This window comes from Notamacropus eugenii, chromosome 5 (genome assembly GCF_028372415.1).
Source record: "Notamacropus eugenii isolate mMacEug1 chromosome 5, mMacEug1.pri_v2, whole genome shotgun sequence".
Taxonomy (NCBI): domain Eukaryota; kingdom Metazoa; phylum Chordata; class Mammalia; order Diprotodontia; family Macropodidae; genus Notamacropus; species Notamacropus eugenii.
In genome coordinates, this window is record NC_092876.1 from 410098128 (window position 1) to 410118512 (window position 20385).

Sequence of the window (20385 nt, forward strand, 5' to 3'; positions counted from 1 at the left end):
AGAACAGTTTCTTAAAAAGGAAAATTGGACAAATGAAAAAGGAAGTGCAAAACCCACCTGGAGAAAATAACTCCTTAAAAGGAACAATTGGACAAATGGAAAAGGAGATGCAAAAATCAGCTGAAGAAAACAATCTATTAAAAATTAGAATTTGGCAAGTACAAGCTAATGACTCTATGAGACATCAAGAATCAGTCAAACAGAATCTAAAGAATGAAAAATCAGCATTGTTTATGTCTCCTGCTCATTTGAGGTGAAGACACTGAAAGGAAGCTTAAGCAGGTTGTGACTTGCCTGAGTATGTCACACAACAGATTTTGAGTGATAGTCATTTATTGTGAAGTAAGACAAAAAGAAATGACTGTTACAAGGCAGAAAATGAGCAAGAACAAAAAAGATGCTCTCCATGAATTGGAAAGCCAGTTCATATTACACCTGCCTCTGGATTATGCTTCCACTGTGAGAAGGGGAATACAGTCTGGAAGTTTCAACCTGAAAGATAAATTGACCATTGAATTATATGCAGATAGACGTCATGGAATTGTCTGAGTGGACCAGGCCCTGTTAGCTGCTAAGGTAGTTGACCTGCCCTGCATTACTGAATCCTTGAAAACTATAGATAAAAAGACCTCTTATAAGACAGCAAATATCTGCCAGATGCTTGTGTGTGGTGGGGATGGGGATTTCACCCATGTCCAGAAGAACCAGTTGCTACCACTGATCCAAAAGCAAGTAAGAAAAAAAGTAAGGACCAGGAGCGGAAATTCATCTGGAACCATGGTATCACTCTGCCTCTGAAGAATATCAGAAAGAGGAGATTCCATAAGACAGCCAAGAAGAAGTACATTGAATCACCAGAATTGGAAAAAGAAGTAAAGAGGCTTCTCAGTACAGATGAGGAAGCTGTCAATACCAGATGGGAGGTGATTGCAGAAGATAAAGCAAAGAAAGTGGACAACCAGGTTTCCCCAGCAGACTTAGAAATTTCATCTACAGAAATGAGCCATAAGTAGGGCCATGGCTCCTCAGAACATGATGAGCTTCAGGAGATATTTAATGATATTAGCAGCAGTAGTGAAAAGGAAGATGAAAGAGATCCTCATGATGATGAAGATACAAACACCATTGACACTGAAGAAGACCTAGAGAGGCAACTACAAGACAAGTTTGATGAATCTGATGAACAGCGCCAAGAAAATGAGGAACCAAATCAGGTGGTCATGGAAATTCAAAGCAGATTGATATAATGAAGGTAAACTTCAAGAAACTCAAGGAAGAGAAATAAGACAGGAAGACCTTATCATCAAAGTAGAAAATCTGGCACTCAAGACTTGTCTTCAGGCTGTGCTGGTTGAGCTCAAACAGCAGGAAGAAAGAGAGTTCCTTGCAGGAGCAGCTAGAATCACTCCTGGAAAAATAAGAGGTCTCTGCCTGCAAATTCACTGTTGTCCTCACATTGGTAAATGCCTCATATTCCATCCTTTGGGTTGAGGACAATATACATCGCTAATCTGGAAATTTGACTGTATTTTCATTTCACCATTTTTCTGTTGCCTATTTTGACTTCATCCCATTTCTCTCTCTGTAAAATTGTTAATTTTTCTAGAAACTCGCGCACTAATAAGAAGACAATAGCTGAGGGAAGACTGGTTGTAGAAGAGTTTTGGGAATAATAGACTAAATAGTTTATCCTCTATAATTCTCATATTTATTCCAAGGTTTTCCTTCTCAAAATAAAACTTACTGTTATTTTGTGGTAAGAACCAACTCAACTATAAAAAGAATTGAGGATAGATACTGTAAAGCTTGTTTTGCATACATTTTAGTTTCTCAACTGTTCTAGATCTCTCATGTGGAGAAGCAAGTTATATAGTGGTAGATAATTGTCACAGAAAATAAAAGTGACAGCCATTCGTGTCTGTAACAGTAGTTTCCTACTGAGCGTTTGTCTCCATTTTTTTTACTTCATTAATATTGATACTCAGTGGATTAATGAACAGTTATTTCTGTGATATGTGGTAGAATTTTTTATGCTATAAAGAGAGTGACTGACCATATTTGCCAACTTTTAAGACTACATTTCACATGTCCCCTTCACAGATGATAAAAATGTTATTCTGTTTTACGTTTTTGTTTAACTCTGACTCACCTTGAATTTATTATAAGAGCTAATTCTTCATGCTGTGAAGTTTTTCCAACTATATGAAAGAGTGATTTGAGTTCCTAAAAAAAAAAAAGAGTAAAAATAGAAGAAAATGTAAAATATCTCTTTGAAAAAGCAGCTGAACTGGAAAATAGATCCAGGAGAGAAAAATCTAAGAACTATTGGTCTACCAGAATGTTATGATGAAAAAAAGAGCCTGGACAACATCTTCCAAGAAATCATCAAGGAAAAGAGCCCAGAGGTCCTCGATCCAGAGGGCAAAATAGTCATCAAAAGAATACACTATTCACTTCCTGAAAGGGATCACAAACTGAAAGCACCAAGGAATAGCATTGCCAAATTCCAGAACTATCAAATGAAGGAGAAAATACTGCAAGCAGCCAGAAAGAATTATTCAAATGTTGAGGAGAGACCATGAGGATCACACAGGGCCTTGCAGCTTTTACCTTAAAAGATCAGAGGGATTGGAATATAATATTCTGTAAGGCAAAGCAACTGAGATTACAACCAAGGATCAATTTCCCAGCAAAATTGAGCATAATATTTCAGGCAAGGAAATGGGCATTCAATGAAATAGGGAATTTCCAGACCTTCCTGATAAAAAGGCCAGAGCTCAATAGAAAACAGAAAAGTAAATCTCAAGAAAAGCATGAAAAGCTAAACAAGGGTTGGGGAGAACTTGATATTCAATATGGGCAAACTGTTTACATCCCTATAGGGGAAGATGATACTTATTAATCTTGAGAACTGCACATTTATTTTTATATGTAAAAGGGATATGCATAGAGGGAGTGGGTATAAATTAAATGAGGTGATGATAAAAATTGTTGTTTAAGGGTGCGAAAAGATTGTAATGGGAGATGTGAAAAGGAGGAGACAGAAAAAGATAAATTACATCACAAGAAGAGGCACAAAAACATATTACAATAGAGGGAAAGAGGGGAGGGAGATGAACATTGTTTGAGATTTATTCTCATCTGATTTCATTCAAAGAGGGAACAACAAACTCAGTTAAGTATAGATATCTAACTAGCTCTATAGGTAGTAGAAGAGGAAAGGGGAAGTAAAAGGGAAGGGAGACAAAAAGGAAGGAAGAAGTAGCAAGGGAAGAGGGGAGTAAAAGGAATGGGGGCTGAAAGAAAGGGGGGAAGACTGAGGGAGGTAGTGGTAAAAATTTAAAACTATTGTGGAGGGGAAGGGAGAAGGGAGAACTAAAAGCATAAATGGGGAAATAGGATGGAGGGAAAGACACAGATAGTAATCATAACTGTGAATGTGAATGGGATGAACTCTCCCATAAAACAGAGATGGACAGCAGAATGCATTAAAAACCATAATCCAACAATATGTTGTTTAAAAGAAACACATTTGAAACAGGGAGATACATAGGGTAAAGACAGAAGGTTGGAGCAAAATATATTATGCTTCAACTGATGTATACAAGCAGGGGTAGCAATCCTAATCTCAGACAAAGCAAAAGCAGAAATAGATCAAAACAAAAGAGATAAGGAAGGAAACTATATCCTGCTAAAAGGACAGACAAGGAAGCAATATTATTACTAAACATATATACCCCAAGTGATATAACATTCAAATTCTTAGAGAAGTTAAGGGAGTTACAGGAAGATATAGAGAACAAAACTCTGCTAGTGGGGGACCTCAACCTCCACCTCTCTGAACTTGATAAATTTAACCTCAAAATAAACAAACAAAAACAAGAAGTTAAGGAGGTGAATAAAACTTTGGATAAGGTAGATATGATAGATCTATGGAGAAAACTGAATGGAGATAGAAAAGAATATGCTATTTTCTCAGTGGTACATGGCACATATACAAAAATTGACCATGTACTAGGGCATAAAAACCTCACAATCCAATGCAGAAAGACAGAGGTAGTCAATGCATCCTTCTCAGATCATAATGCAATAAAAATAATATGTGATGAAAGGCCATGTAAAGATAGATCAAAAATTAATTGGAAACTAAATAATCCAATCCTAAAAAAGAATGGGTTAAACAAAAAATCATAGAAACAGTCCACAGCTTCATTCAAGAGAATAATAATGAGACAACCTACCAAAATTTATGGGATACTGCAAGAGCAGTTCTTAGGAGAAGTTTTATATCATTGAAAGCCTACATGAATAAAATAGAGAAAGAAGAAATGAATGAATTGGGTATGCAGCTGAAAATACTAGAATAAGAACAAATTGAAAATCCCCAAGTAAATACCAAATTATAAATACTGAAAACCAATAGAGAGAATAAAAATTGAAATAAAGAAAATAATTGAACTAATAAATAAAACAAAGAATTGATATTATGAAAAACCAATAAAAGTGAAAAACCTTTGGTCAAGTTGATTAAAAAAAGAAAGAAGAAAACCAAATTACCAGTATCAAAAATGAAAATGGTGAGCTCATCTCCAACAAAGAGGGAATTAAAGCAATAATTAGAAATTAATTTTCCCAACTTTATGCCCATAAATTTGACAACCTACGTGAGATAGATGAATATTATATAAATATATATATACATACATACATGTAAATTGCCCAGATTAGCACAAGAGGAAGTTGCATACATAAATAACCCCATCTCAGAAAAAGAAATTGAACAAGCCCTCAATGAACTCCCTAGGAAAAAATTTCCAAGGTCAGAAGAATTTACAAGTGAATTCTATCAAACACTTAAAGAATAGTTAATTCCAATTCTATATAGACTATTTGGAAAAATTGAGGAAGAAGAAGTCCTACCAAATTCTTTTTATGATACAAATATGGTACTGATACCTAAACCAGGAAGAGCCAAAATGGAGAAGGAAAATTATAGACCAATTTCTCTAATGAATATAGATGCAAAATTTTTCAATAAAATATTATCAAAAAGAATACAACAACTTATCAGGAGAATAATACTTTCTGATCAGCTAAAATTTAAACCAGGAATGCAGGGCTGGTCCAATATTAAGAAAACTATGAGCGTTATTGATCAAATCAACAACAAAGCTAACAGAAACCACATGATTATCTCAATAGATGCAGAAAAAGCTTTTTACAAAACACAATACCCATTCCTATTAAAAACACTGGAGAACATAGGAATAAATGGAATTTTCCATAAAATAATAAGCAGTATCTACCTAAAACCATCAGCAAGCATTATATGCAATGTGCATAAGCTACATGCATTTCCAATAAGATCAGGGGTGAAACAAGGATGTTGATCATCACCACTGCTACTCAGAAATATTAGCTGTAGCAATGAGAAGAAAAAGAAATTGAAAGAATTAGAAGAGGTAAAGAAGAAACTAAGTTATCACTTTGCAGATGACATGATGACATATTTACAGAATCCCAGAGAATCAAGTCAAAAACTCCTTGAAATAATAAACAACTTTGGCAAAGTTGCAGGTCACAAATAAACCCACAAAAATCATCTGCATTTCTATATATTAGTAGCAAAGCCCAACAGCAAGAGATAGAAAGAGAAATTCCATTTAAAACTATGGCAGACACTATAAAATATTTGGAAGTCTTCTTGTCAAAACAAATCCAGGGACAATATGAACAAAATTACAAAACACTTTATGCACAAATAAAGTCAGATCTAAGTAAGTAGAAAAACATCAGTTGCTCCTGGGTAGGCTGAGCTAATCTAATAAAAATAACAATCCTATCTAAATTAATTTACCTATTCAGTGCCATACCAATCAAACTACCAGATAATTATTTTCTAGAGCTAGAAAAAATAATATCAAAATTCATCTGGAAGAACAAAAGGTCCAGACATAAAGGGAACTAATGAAAAGAAATGCTAGGAAAGGTGGCCTAGCCCTACAAGATCTCAAATTGTATTGTAAAGAAGCAATCATCAAAACCATGTGGTACTGGCTAAGAAATAGAGGGGTAGACCAGTGGAATAGGTTAGGTACTTAAGATACAGTAGTCAAAGATAATAGCAATCTACTATTTGATAAAGCCAAGGACCCCAGCTTCTGGGATAAGAACTAACTGTATGAGAAAAACTGCTGGAAAACTGGATAAAAATGTGGCAGAAACTGGGCATATATCAATACCCAGACACCATACACAAGAATAACATCCAAATGGACACATGATCTAGGTATAAAGATTGGGACTATAAACAAATTACGGGAGTAAGGAATAGTGTATTTGTCAGTTTTATAGAGAATGGAGAAATTTTTGACAAATCAAGAGATAGAGAACATTGTAAAGTGCAAAATGGATAATTTTGATTACATAAATTGAAAGCTTTTTGCACAAACAAACCCAATGCAACCAAAATGAGGAGGAAAGCAGAAAACTGCGAAAGAATTTTTGTAAATATTGTCTGTGATAAAGTCCTCATTTATAAAATACATAGAGAATTGAATCAAATGTACAAGAATACAAGTTATTCCCCCATTGGTAAATGGTCGAAGGATATGAACAGGCAGTTTTCAGAAGAAGAAATTAAAGCTATCTATAGTCACATGAAAAAAATGCTCTAAATCACTATTGATTAGAGAGATGCAAATACAAAGAACTCTGAGATACCACATCACACCTATCACACTGGCTAACATGACAAAATAGGATGATGATAAATGTTGGAGATGATGTGGGAGAAGTGGAACACTAATTCATTGTTGGTGGAGCTGTGAGCTGATTCAACCATTCTGGAGAGCAATTTGAAACTATGCCCAAAGGTTTACAAAAATGTGAATACCCTTTGACCCAGCAATATTGCTTCTAGGACTATATCCCGAAGAGATCATAAAAATAGGAAAACATCCCACGTGTACAAAAATATTTATAGCCGCTCTCTTTGTGGTGGCCAAGAACTGGAAATGGAGGGGATGCCCATCAATTGGGGAATGGCTAAACAAGTTGTGATATATGAATGTAATGGAATACTATTATGCTATAAGAAATGATAAACAGGAAGACTTCAGAGAGGCCTGGAAGGACTTTTATGAACAGATGCTGAGCAAAAGGAGCAGAACCAGTAGAACTTGGTACACAGTAACAACCACAGTGTGAAAGGAATTTTTCTGGTGGACTTAGCCCTTCATAGCAATGCAAGCACCTAAAAAATTCCCAATGGATTTGAGGTAAAATGTCTTCCACCTCCAGAGAAATAACTATGGAATTGGATCACAGTATGAAGCAGACTATTTTCTATTGTGTTTTGTTTTGTTTATTCTCATGGTTGCTTCCACTCATTTTAATTTTTTCATGCAACATGACTAACGTGAGGATATATTTAATAAGAATCTATGTGTAGAACCTTACACCTACTACACCGTGAAGCTCAGACTCCATGTGGCCCCTGCCCCCTGCCTAAACACTCTCTTCTGGACCCTCTTGGCTTAAGAGTGTTTATCAGTAGTAACTATTGCTGTTTCCCTCTCAAACTGAGGTCTTTCTTTCCTTTACCTCATTAAAGGGGCCATGCCCTGGCTACTTCTTAAACTCAATACTCAATGAAGGATTGTTACCTCACTCTAAGTGAGTACCTGCATAGACCTTGGCCTGAAGGGGCCAAGGTCTCCCAGTGCATCCTGGGTCATCTCCAGTCATCCTGATGAACATCTGATCACTGAACTCAGATGGCCCTGGAGGAGAAGTGAAGCAGATGATTTTTGAACAGTCCTCCCTCACTCAAAACAATGTTAAGTGCAAGTCGTGTCATCATTTCCCTGATGGCATGGTCTTCCTCGGCAATGATGGGTGAACACAACAACAACAAATAAAATTTAAATAATTTTATAATATATAAAATAATTTAAGTAAAAAGACACCTATCTTGGGTATCTTTTGGCATGAAAATTTGCAGGGATGCTGAGGTCTTCAGTGGGGAGATGGACCAAATTCTGAACTTCTCAGAAGACACCAGGGTGGGTACAAAAATGAGCCATCAGTATTATTGTAAACTGGAACCCCTAAAGAGAAATTGGTCTGATATGTCAGGCACCCACCAGGGCTCACTTTTTTGTTAGTTATTGCTAAAACCACATAGTAATACAAGCATTTTACAATGAACAGACATTATGGCTAAGATATATTTTGATTTATTTTTTCCTAAAAATTATTTTGAACAATATTTAAGGATGGTTTAAAATTATTACATTATATTTGTTATATGAAACAATTATTAATCTTATATGTTATCACATTATATAGTATTACATATTGTGATATGTAATAATAAAGATTGCATGAAGTCCATGCTATTGAAAAAGTAAATAAGGGTAACTTGAAAAAATTGGTATTTTCATGACTTTAAACAGTGTAAGTACTATAAAATTCTATGGTGAGTAAAAGAAAGAAATTTGAGAAAGAAAAACCTATCTCACAAAGAAAAAATTCTAGATGCCAGATGTCATCTCTATCCCTCTACTGTCATGGGGATGAGTTTTCATTAAGATTAGAATATTAAAAGTCTAAAATCCACAAGCTTTTCCCATTCCTGAGTTAAAGCGGATTTTCTTTTAAATTAAAAAGTCAAAGCAGGTGGTAAACAGTACAGTTATTGGCAGTTTATCTTGTCTGACTAATGGAAATCTTAGAATCTAAGGGTTGGAAGGGAACTCAGAGATCATCTCACCCAACCGCAAATCATGGACCCTCTCCATAGCATAACCAAGGTAGTGTTCAATCTCTGCTTAAAGACTTCTAGCGATCAGAGAATCACCACCACTTAAAATAACTCATTCCACTTGGGGATAATTCTAATTATTAGACTTGTAACTATGTTCTTATGGTTATCATTTCTTTGTCTAAGCATCCAACTCAATTTGGAATTTTGAGGGAGATTGATAAGGAGAAGCCTCCTGCTCCTTCAACCCCTTGTTTTAACTATTGAAAAGTTTCAGACTTTGAAATAGCTCATGAGAATCCTTAAATATGCATCCTGAATATAAGCAAATCAGACAGGGAGATTTCAAACATAAAGGGAAGGATGAGTGTAGAGAAGTCAACCAGGAAATAGTACAAATAGAAATTGATAAGGGTGAAACGGAGTGGAAGGTAGGCTATCTTAAAATAGCTTGAATTTCTCTTGCTTTTATTGGTTTTTGCTTTAAAGTGGTATATTATTTCCCATAACCTTTCTGATAGAATACATGTTTATCATATTCAATACAATATAAAATATTGCAAAGATATTCCTGGAATGACTATCATATTAGTGATTAATGATATAAGAAATAAACTAAGATATTCTCACTAAATAAAAGAATCACGGAGCTAGAAGTAACATTAATGGCTATCCATTTCAATCCTTCATTTTACAGCCAAGAAAACTACAGCCTTAAAAGAAAAAGTGATAACCATAGTAATACAACACAACGCAATACAATATAGCATAACATAACATAATATAGTTAGCAACAGCCCTAGGTCCAGAACCCAGGTCTCCTGTCTTCCAATCTAATGCTCTTTCCATTGAAAATGCTACCTAGTTAGTCATATTATTCATTCCCCTATTCATTCATCCAACCAACAGATATTTTGAGAGATAATCAGAAATGGCTTTCTTTATGGATTTAATAACCTACCATACAATGATTTTCATTCACTTATTATATACATATGCCTTTGATTGCTTATGGAACTCTATGAAGTTTTTATTCTGAGACAGAAAGTGAACATGACTGATACAAAGGCTTGCTTTTTTCATTATGATGAGTTGACAATACTTCTAAATCTATTTCTTCTTCTGAGGGTATGGGAACTATTTACTAAGAGAATCATCCTGGCATTAGAACAGTATAGGAAGTAATTTTCAATAATCAATTTAATTTAATTCACATATGCAAATACTTATACAGTGTTTATACAGTGTTCAGCGCTTAGTAGGTACCTAAATGCTTAGTGATTAAAGTTACTCATGAAACCAAAGAAAGTTAGGTGTACCTAAAGTCATCTGATCTCAGTTATACCTCTCTAAATGATCTGACCTTACTCACAGTTCTTTGGTGGCTGTGCCATTTGGGTTACAAAGGTATATTGCATACACACAAAGAGCTACAGTAATACTTCATATTTTGCAGCTGTGAAAACTTAAAATTAAGAAAGGCTAGATGACTTTCCCAAGGTCAAATAGTTAGCATTTTTTTAGACCCAGCATATGAACCCTGGGACCTGACACCAATTCGAATGTCTTTATGCCTTTCCCTACACAAGACAAAGGAATATTTACAACTAGAAAAAGCAAGGTGTAGTGGCAAATCCCTTGATGACAACTTAGACAAGAATGTGTTTTATTCTCTTTGAAGTACCATAATTGAACTCTTTGATGAAAAAATATTCATGTTAAAAATGCCACCTTATGTTCTGCTTAAGTCAAGCCTTTTCTGATCCCTCAGCTGTAAATACTCCTTTGTATATTACTTTGTATTTTCTTTCTATTTATTTAATTATCTGTATACTTATTGTGTGTCCCAATTTTAGGGTAAACTCTTCCCAAGTTTTAGTCATTCAGTCACTAGAAAACTCACAGCACTAATTACTTAAGTTCCTGTCAAATGCATCGCTATTAGAGAAATTATGATGTGATGGAAGGAGGGATTATTTTGGAATCATATAAGATAGGTTTGAATCCCAGTTGTGTCACTTAACCTTGGGCAAGTCTCTTTACCTGTCTGGGATCCAGTTTACTCACCAGGAAAAAAAAAAACAACTGAACTAAATTACCTCCAGGTTTTCTTCCTCCTCTAAATGCATAAAATATTAAAGACAGGATTTGATTGCAAGGTAGCTCTCATTCTAGAGTCAGTGCTCTTACCTTTCAAAAAATGAATATGGACATACATACAGGGGGAAGTAAAGTCATGGCTTGACTCACCACTGAAGATCTTTTTGACTGTCCACTTTTCACAAAGGTATTGGTAGATAGGTAGGCATCTTCTTTATCATTTTGTTGCTCTGGCACTGGTTCATACAAACTGTCCATGGAGCCTTCCTAAAACAAAAATATTCACAAAGTATAAAGGATTTTATTAATTCTTCAACTTGCTCATATTACTCTTAAATTAAATTAATTAAAGTGACACAATCTATATTCTGGTTTTCTAAATTCTAAGTTATAGTCAGAACAGTCTTATGAACTACCTTCCTCCCCTATTCTCAAATATAGTGTAAGTGATTTTTCCTATCAAAAGTATAAAACTCAAATGCTTGAAAGAAAACCTTATTTCATTAGTCATGCTAAATTCAATATCTATATGAGTTCAACAAAACAAAATTGTCTCCTAAAAATTATATACTCTATAGAATTGGTATAACAACATAAAATCAAAGGCATGAGCTTGTCCATGCTATTGCCAGAGAAATATGCATAATATTACAGTATATGGTTTACAGAATTTGGGCCTCCCATACCTCAGTTTATTGTCACACCTTGGAACAAGTATTACCACTGATTCTTCCTCTTTCCCTTAGAAAGATGTCAATAGTAATGCTGCTGTGGGTTATCTGCCATCCAAGCCATGTTCTATGCATGTCTGTGCATTGATAGACTTATTAATCATCAAGCATTTATTAAGCACCAATTATATGTCCTGGGTTCCAGGAACACAAAGACAGAAGTTAATTCTCTCTACTCTCAAAAGAGTTTTCATTCTATCATGTTATACAACAACCTATTTATAGATATATACAAAATAGATTATATAGTGACTTTTGAGAGAGAAGGTACCAACATGTGGAGAAGAAAAGACCTTATGTAGAAGGGGGACCTCAAACTGAGTCTTATATTAATTCATTTATTGATAATATTTATCTAACACTATGTGCCAGGCCCTGTGCTTTACAATTATCTCAGTTCTCACCACTACCCAGGGAGGTAAGTGCTATTATTATCCCCATTTTACAGATGAGAAAACTCAGAGGATAAGGGATTTCTCCAGAGTCATATAGCTAGTCTGATGCCATATTTGATATTTGATCTTCCGGACTCCGTGTCCAGTACTCTATCCACCACACCTGTTTTGAAGCACAATAGGAATTCTGCTAGGTCCAGATAACCTTTAAAAGTCATTCCCAACTCTTCAAGACCCCAGTTGGTGTTCACTTGTCAAAGAAACTGAATAGTTTTGCCATTTCCTTCTCTGGTTCATTTTACAGGTAAGAAAACTGAGGCAAACAGGGTTAATTGAATTATCCAGGGTCTCACAGCTAAATTCGTGAAGATGAGTCTTCCTGAGTCCAGGCCTAGTGCTATAGTCACTGTACTACCTAGCTGCCCTTAAAAGTCTTGACCAGCTCCATATTATAAATTCCCTTAAATGTCATCTCAGGTTGCATTAAACTTCCGTGAAAGCAGCTTCATTAAAAGAAAAAGGATTTCATTTCAGACACTGGGGATAAATAATTGAAAAGCAGGGAGATGAGAAATGTATTGCCTTGTACAAGTAACAGTAAAAAGGCCAGTTTGACTGAACTGTGAGGAGAGAGAAGGGAAGTAATGGGAAATAAAAGTGCAAAGATAGATTGCAGCCAGGTCACAAAGGAAGTTAAATACCAAATGGAGGCCTTAATGTTTGACCTTAAAATTAATAGACAGCTACTGGAATTTATTGAATAGGCAAAGTGACATGGTCAATCTTGAGTTTTAGGAAAATCATTCTTGCAGCTGCAGGGAGAATGCATTGAAGTGAGGATAAACTTGAGTCAATAAGGAAACTTTAAGAGTCCAGATGAAAAATAGCGAGTGGGGGAAGATGACAGAATAAGACAGGATTATCTGGTTCCCTCAATGTCCCCCCAAAAAATAACTTAAAATAACTCCTCAAAGTGAATTTTTGGGGTAATAGCAAAATTAAAAGTTGGATAAAGCTATTACTCAGCCTTAGAAAATTTGGGAGGATGTTAGGGAAAATCTGACTTCCTAGGGTCTGTCTATGGTAGATATGCCCAATCAACAAAGAGCAAGCCTTTGGGAACATTTGTCCAACAGATCATATGGAGTGGCTGATCAGGGAAGATTGTGGGGGTGGGGGATAGGGGAAGAAGGGTGGCCTTCTGCACTGGTCTCAGGGCCCAGGCATATTCACCAGACATAGTCCAGGCTGTTGCTGTGGGCAAGGAGGAGTGAGCACATGTATGTGAGTGAAATGGCATATGGGTGGGGCCCTGCTGATCATCCCTCATAGGTGAGAGGAGTTCTTGGTTTCAGATCCAGAGAAGAGAGTTGAACTGAAATTTGTAGCCACCCAAAGGAACTGCACAGAGCAAAAGTGAAAGAGTGTCAACTGGGGAATGGTTAAACAAGTTATCGGATATGAATGTGGTGAACTACTCAAATTATAAGGAATGGTCAAAAGAATAGATTCCAAGAAATCTAGCAAGTTTTATATGAATCTTTACAGAGAGCATTGAGTGGAATTTAGAGAAAAATGAAAAAAAATCCAACAATATTATAAAGCCATATAACTTGGAAAGACTTAGGAACTCTAATCAGCACAATGACCAACATAGTCCCAAATGGCTAAAATATAAAAACGTGTTATCCAGCTCCTAGTAGAAAGGTAATAGCCTCAGAGTAAAGATTAAAACGTATTTTTTAGACATGGGGAAGGCAGGAAATTGCTTTGTTTGACTATACTTATTTGTAATGGGATTTTATTTGGTTTTGGTTTTGCTTTCTAAATGAGAGTAGGATGAAGAGAGGTGGGAAGAAGACAATGCAGACCTGAAAATAAAATTAAGTTGAATTTTTTAAAAAAAGAAGAGAATGGGAAGAAAGGAAATAGAAGTACTAGAGAAAGAAGCATTCTTATGGACAGTCTTCTCAAGGAGTCTGACCACAAAAGGAAGGACAAATATGTCTGAATAGCTAATGAGTATGGACAGATCAAGTGAGAATATTTTCAGGATGGGAGAGACATAGTTGTGTTTGTAGACAATAGGGAAACAGCCATTTGGTGGGGGGGATTAAAGATAAGTGACAGTATGGTATGGTGGAAAGGGCAGTCTCAATCAATAAATGTTGATGTTCAGTCATATCAGTCATGCCTGACCCTTCATGGGATTTTCTTGACAAAGACACTGGTGTGGTTTGCCATTTCCTTCTCCAGCTCATTTTACAGATGAGGAAACTGAGGCAAACATGGTTAAGTGACTCACCCAGAGACCCATAGCTACTAAGTGTCTGAGGTCAGATTTGAACTCACAAAGATTAGTCTTCCTGATTCCAGGCCTAGCACTCTATCCTCTGTGCCACCTAGCTGCCCTCAATCAAAAAATAATCAATCAATAAACATTTAATAAGCACCTACTATATGTCAGGGACTGCTGGAGAAGATAGGCTAGAATGAGATCATATGTATGTATAAAGAGGTTTGTCTTGGCGAGGACTATTTCATGTGAGACAAGTGAGGGAGAAGATAGTGGTGGGAGGCATCTGAGAGATGTGATCTGAGGAGAGTTGAGAAGAGGGAGATCTCATCAAATGGCCTCAACTTTTTTCATTTGTGGTGGTGGGGGAGGGGGAGCCATGAAATGATTAAAGAAGAATGAAATGGTTTGGCAAAGTCACTGAGATGAATGTGATAGTGAGTATAAAAAGATGACTTTGCCACAGTGAGGTACCAGTTAAGATTATGTAACAGGAATTTGTAGTGAACCCAGTCAGTCCAATGTTGTGATTTTCTTCAGTTTCATTCAGCAGCATGTGAGTAAAAGGCAAAGCAGAAGATGGTTGGAATCATGCAGGATGCGAATTGGAGGATAAAATCAACAATAGAATAAGAAAGTAAGGGACTAGAGGAGTAGGTAGAGTAGTTTAAATGGGTTCACCAATTGGTCAAGATAGGGAAGGGAGGAGAGGGCAGCCAGTGCAGGGATGATGGTCTGGGAAGTAACTGAGGGTATCAAGGACCAGAGCTCAAGATGAAGACAAAGAACAGGACTTAGACGTATTCTGAAACAGTCTCTGGATAGGAACTGCATTCATTAGCAGGCATAAAAGCAATCAAAGGCAGGAGAACCTTTGCACTCCTCAGACCTTGTGAAGGATGAACCAGCCACCATTTTAAAGCAATTTCTATAGCGAGAAGGGAGACAAAGGGAGGTTGGTGCTCAACATGACCAGAATAAAAATCAAGACTAGCAACATATATCCTTGTCCTTCTGTTTGACAACTGCATCCTTAGAAACTCAGGAAAACTTTTTTACTCCTAGCCTGTCAGGTCAGTTGTATTTACATCATTCCAGCGACTGGGTTTGAGACAACTGTCAGAGGCTCTCCAAATTCAATATTTAATTTTTTTTCTGTTTTTCCTAAGTAGTGATGCATACTATTTAAAAATCGACAAAATTCTAGAGCTTTAAAGGTCAAAATAAATATATGCTAATGTTCTTCTTTTCAAAGCCAGATCATTTCCTTTCCAGTAAAGAATTTCGTTGAGCTCTTCAAGAAAGAAGACATCCCTATTTTAAAGGTAATTTCCTCTCCAAATTTTTTAATTAAAGTAATGAATTCATTATTGCAATCAATTAATTTTTTTTTTTTTTTTTTTTTTTTTTTTTTTTTTTTTTTTTAGCTATAACATGATCTGCTTTATTTCAAATTCTGGAAAATGTATTGTTTCTGTAATATGAGGGTTACCCATTATGGCAGGGTAAAGGATTCAGGTAAGCTAACTAGACTTTATGACTTCTCAGTTTTAACAAATAATTAATTTTGAACTTTTGAGTTGATATTCTTATTCAGGCATAGCCCCTCTCACCTTTTGCTTGTGATATGCCTTCTAAACCTTCCTAAGTGATTGCAGTAATCCTTAAGGTTTAAATTCTTTTTTTTTATTATTTTTTATTTTTATTTTTTAATGTTTAACAATCACTGCCATACAATTGCGATTTTATCCCCCTCACCTACCCTCCACTACCCCCCTCCCTCCCCACGACTGCATACAATTCTGTATAGATTCTACATATACTTTCCTATTGAGTATATTTTCACTATAGTCATGCTATGTAGTCAGAGTAAGATAAATGAAAGAAATCGTATAACAAATCAGAACATGATACACAAACACATACACATACACAAACAGCAATCAATTAATTTTAATGTAATAATTAAATTTTTCTGGAGTAGAATTAACCCTCAGGTCTCAAAGGTTAATCTCATGGAGCCCAAACTCTGGAAAATTCAACCAAAAGGAAAAGCTTCCAGTGTAGTTTCAAAAAGAGTTCCTCAATCTGCTATTTCACGACCAGCTTAACTAAATTTGGAGAGACTTGTTCATTAGAAGGTTGCTCATAATATCATGAATTTTTATGCCAGATTGATTCACAAAGACTGTGGTAAGGAGTTTACAATCTATATTGATAAAACAGACACCCAAATCAGTGAAATCACAGAATTTTAAAACACTAAGTAATTAATTATGAAGCAACATGAGCTATTGAGCATTTAACCAAAAATAAGACAAAATTCTGACAAAAAGAGTAAGATCTCATCTTCTCAGAGAAACTTTCTTAGGAAAACCTTAGATGAGAAGTAATATTTTTCTTTATTAAAAATTTATAAGGCAAGACTTCTTTGATATATGATATGATGGTCACTAGGTCCTAGCAGAAAGAGTTAGCAAATGTGTGCATGATTTGGAATCAGTACTTTCTTAAGTTCCCTTCTTTATGTGTGAAGCAGGGTAGCCATTTTCATTAACTTGTCATTATAGTGTGTTCTTTGTCACTAGATCATAAATTAATACATGCTCTACCCAAACAAGAAATATTACAGAAACACTCATGTATGGACTCTGATATTCATCCAGAATAATTAAAAATATTTTATAGTTCATATAATGCTCATATGAACACTTATGAACTTTATTTTTTCATATGAACAAGAAACATTTTAGCAACAAAATTCAAATAATTTAGTTTTAAAGACAATCCACTAGAATATAAACTACTTTTGGTCATGAACTGTTTGGTTCGCATTGCATCCCCAACGTATAGCATGCATACTTCTTTGTGCATGACAGATATTTTCAAATGATTGTCAAACTCAATTAATTAAATTTAATTCAGGAAATTGGGTCTATTTAGAAAGTCACATCAGATGCTTCATCTCCTCAAAATCCATTGATTTATTTTATTTTTAAAGGTGCTGTAAAATTAAATTCTTTATCTTGGCTCAAAATTGCTTTCCTCTGACAATATTATTATATCTCGAGTAAGCACTACCTCTGACTGATAAGTTGATATTATTTGGAATTGAACCTAAAATAAACAAACTCCTTGTTCTGTTGTTGTATGACCCATTTTGTCCCTCTCCCAAAATGACTGACATCTTCTTTTACCATCAAGAAATATGCAGTAGTATCATCATCAATCTTTATACTTTACACAAGATTATTTCGGAAATCAACAGCAGTAGCAGATGGGCACAAATGCTGATTTCAGTTGTAATGTATTTATAGAACTATATCTGCCTATTAACTTTCTCTGATTCTCCTCTCCTGGTCAAAAGGGGAAAATCCAAGAAAGAAAAATAATTCAGAGAAATAATTTTAAGCCTTGAGTGTAATTTCGAAAGCTTCCATTGTATTTTCCATTTGCAGTGTATCACAAATTGGAAAAAACACTTCCACAGAAATTTAATATTGCCTTTACTGACATTTTAAGGAAGTTCATAACACAAACATTGAAGAAAAAATTTGGACCATAGATTCAAAGCTGTACAAAACTTTCGAGGTCATCGAGACTAACTCCTTCTCTTAATAGATACAGAAACTGAGATCTGGAGACATTTCCTAACATGCCTGTTTACACATAGGCAGTAAGTGGCAGGGCTAGAATTTGAACCCAAACTCTGAATCCACATCAAGGGCCCTTTTCACTGGGCCAGGAAGCTTCTCCTTTCCAGAATGACTGAAGTGTCAAGTGTCAATGGCTAAACAAGTAAAGTAAATAACAGCATTTTGCAAACATATGATGAGTGCACTAATAAATAAAATTTATATGAACATAAACAGCATATATGTATGCATCAATATATTTGCATACATACATATATTTTAATATAAAATATGCAGTCATATTAAGCATAATGCTATATAAATGATACATTAGTTTTCTAGTGCTCAAAGGTATCTTTAGAAGTTATCAATCTAACTCTTTATTTTATAAATTTATAAATTTTACAGAAAGATTAAATAGTTTTCTTAAGGTCATAATATGGTAAGTAGAAAAGCCAGTATTCTAACTCATTCTAACTCCAAATTGAGCCCTCTTTCCAGTCTGGTATGCTGCCTCCCAAAATATTTCCACTGTAACAGTTTTGTAAATTTTGCAGATGAACGTGCATAACTAATATAAGTTATTATTTATATGTAAGTAGATTTAGTTTGAGCCTTTACCAAAATTCCCTTTTTGATAAATAATTTCCTTAGACATCTTTAATGTGTATTTCACCAAATGAAATCCTCGATCTTTCCCATCACTAACACTGGAGAAAAACAAGAACACATGAATAGTATAAGTAAGAAAACTTACCAGTGAAAAACAGAAGAGATTCATTTTGATGAGCCTAGATTCTCTCAAATTTATTCTTTAAAGAACACAAATTTCTCAGTGTGGCTTCCTCTTGCCCTCTCAGTTGTTTGTTTGCTTTTCTTGAAAGATTACTGTAAAACAAAATCCCTGTAATAATCCAATGGATTCAGAGCTCATTATCAAATGGGAAAGAGCTTTTATGGGACAAGCTTAGGATTATCCCTTTCCTCACCCTGATAAAGCTGCTGATGCAGGATGGACATAGGGGAGAACGATGTTTTCCTGGCATCCACAATGAACTGAAATACTCCCACCCCCCAACCATTTAAAAAATGGTGATTAGTTTATATGATACTGTAATTCAATAACATTACAGATTGAATAGGTTTTCTTAGGCTGCTTTGGAATCCAATCATACTATAAGTTATAAACAACTAACTTATGAGTGAACTTTATGAACAGATCCCTTCATAATTTGGGGAATGTCCTGGTTGTATTTTTTCCTTTTATTCTACAGTTAGATATGTAGCATTTAGCCCCATCCACAGGGACATTGCGTTTGGAAGCCTGGGAAGGAGGAGAGCTATCTTCAGGCTAGGCACTTTATTCAGCACTTCCTAATTTCCTGAGGTCTTGCCCCTGATTTTGAGGTGGAATGAATTTTTTGGAGGAAAAAATGGCATAAGAAGAAGCCACCATAAATGTGAGCTGGGAGAAGTTATGATAGCAAAGCTCTTGTGAGCCACTGGAACCACAAGAGTTGGGCTAAACCTGTTTCCTCCCTAAGTTTAGTGTCTTACTCACAGATTTTCTTCATTCCCTCAGCTCCCCCTAAGAAACATAACACAAATGGGGATGTTTCCTCAAAGACTCTATCTTACCAGTTCCTCAACCTACTCAACTTTCATTAACTACTCTTTCACTTCACCTGAGCTAGAAATGGGGAATCCCCAGAAATGTTCCACTTCCCTGTTTAAGAACTCTTAAGGTAAGTGTTCCTGGAAGAAGTATCCAAGAAACCATTGAACAAGAGAACTCTTCACTTTCCAGGTTGGCATTGATTTATCACAGACATGGCTTCCAGAATATTTGATATTTCACCTGAGTAAACAGATGAATACTAATGCAATTTTTGATCACTAAGGATAAATTTCTCTTTCTGAGATGAAAAAGTTCCATTTTGCTAAAGGGGAACAGGTTGAGGGCTACCTGGGTAAGGTATAGCTGTCTTGGCCTTAGTGAGGGGGATCAGATGGTCCTTTCCTAGAACCTATGGTATCGATACCACCCAGTCTCCTCATTAACAATGAAACCACTCAGCAAATTCTGCTATTCTTGTAGCAGCTGCAACAGGATTGTTTAACAAATGATGTCTCTAAAGGGTGTTGATGACATGCCCCACATACAGGGAGGAGGGGAGGGAAGGACACTGGAAAAATGTTTTCAATGGTCTTTACCACAAAGAGGAAAGCCTTGGATTTTCCAGTTCTCTGTCTTCCTTGGACTACCACTTCACTAGACTTAGGGCAAGTATTCAGGAATTAATAATGTAGGTGAAGATTTTTGCCCCATCCCTCAAGGCTTTCTTGTATACCAGCTATGCATTCCAGAGTTCAGCTGACTAGAAGGACTTACCCTTATCCTACTTCTTAAATTATCTACCCTTATCAAATTAGTGACTGCTGAAGTCTAACTATATATACC

At 35.5% G+C, this 20385-nt stretch overlaps 1 pseudogene; it reads left to right on the top strand.

The window, feature by feature from the left end:
• Positions 1–357: 357 nt before the first annotated feature.
• Positions 358–1420, top strand: LOC140503077 (transcription initiation factor TFIID subunit 7-like; annotated as a pseudogene).
• The last annotated feature ends 18965 nt before the right edge of the window (positions 1421–20385 follow it).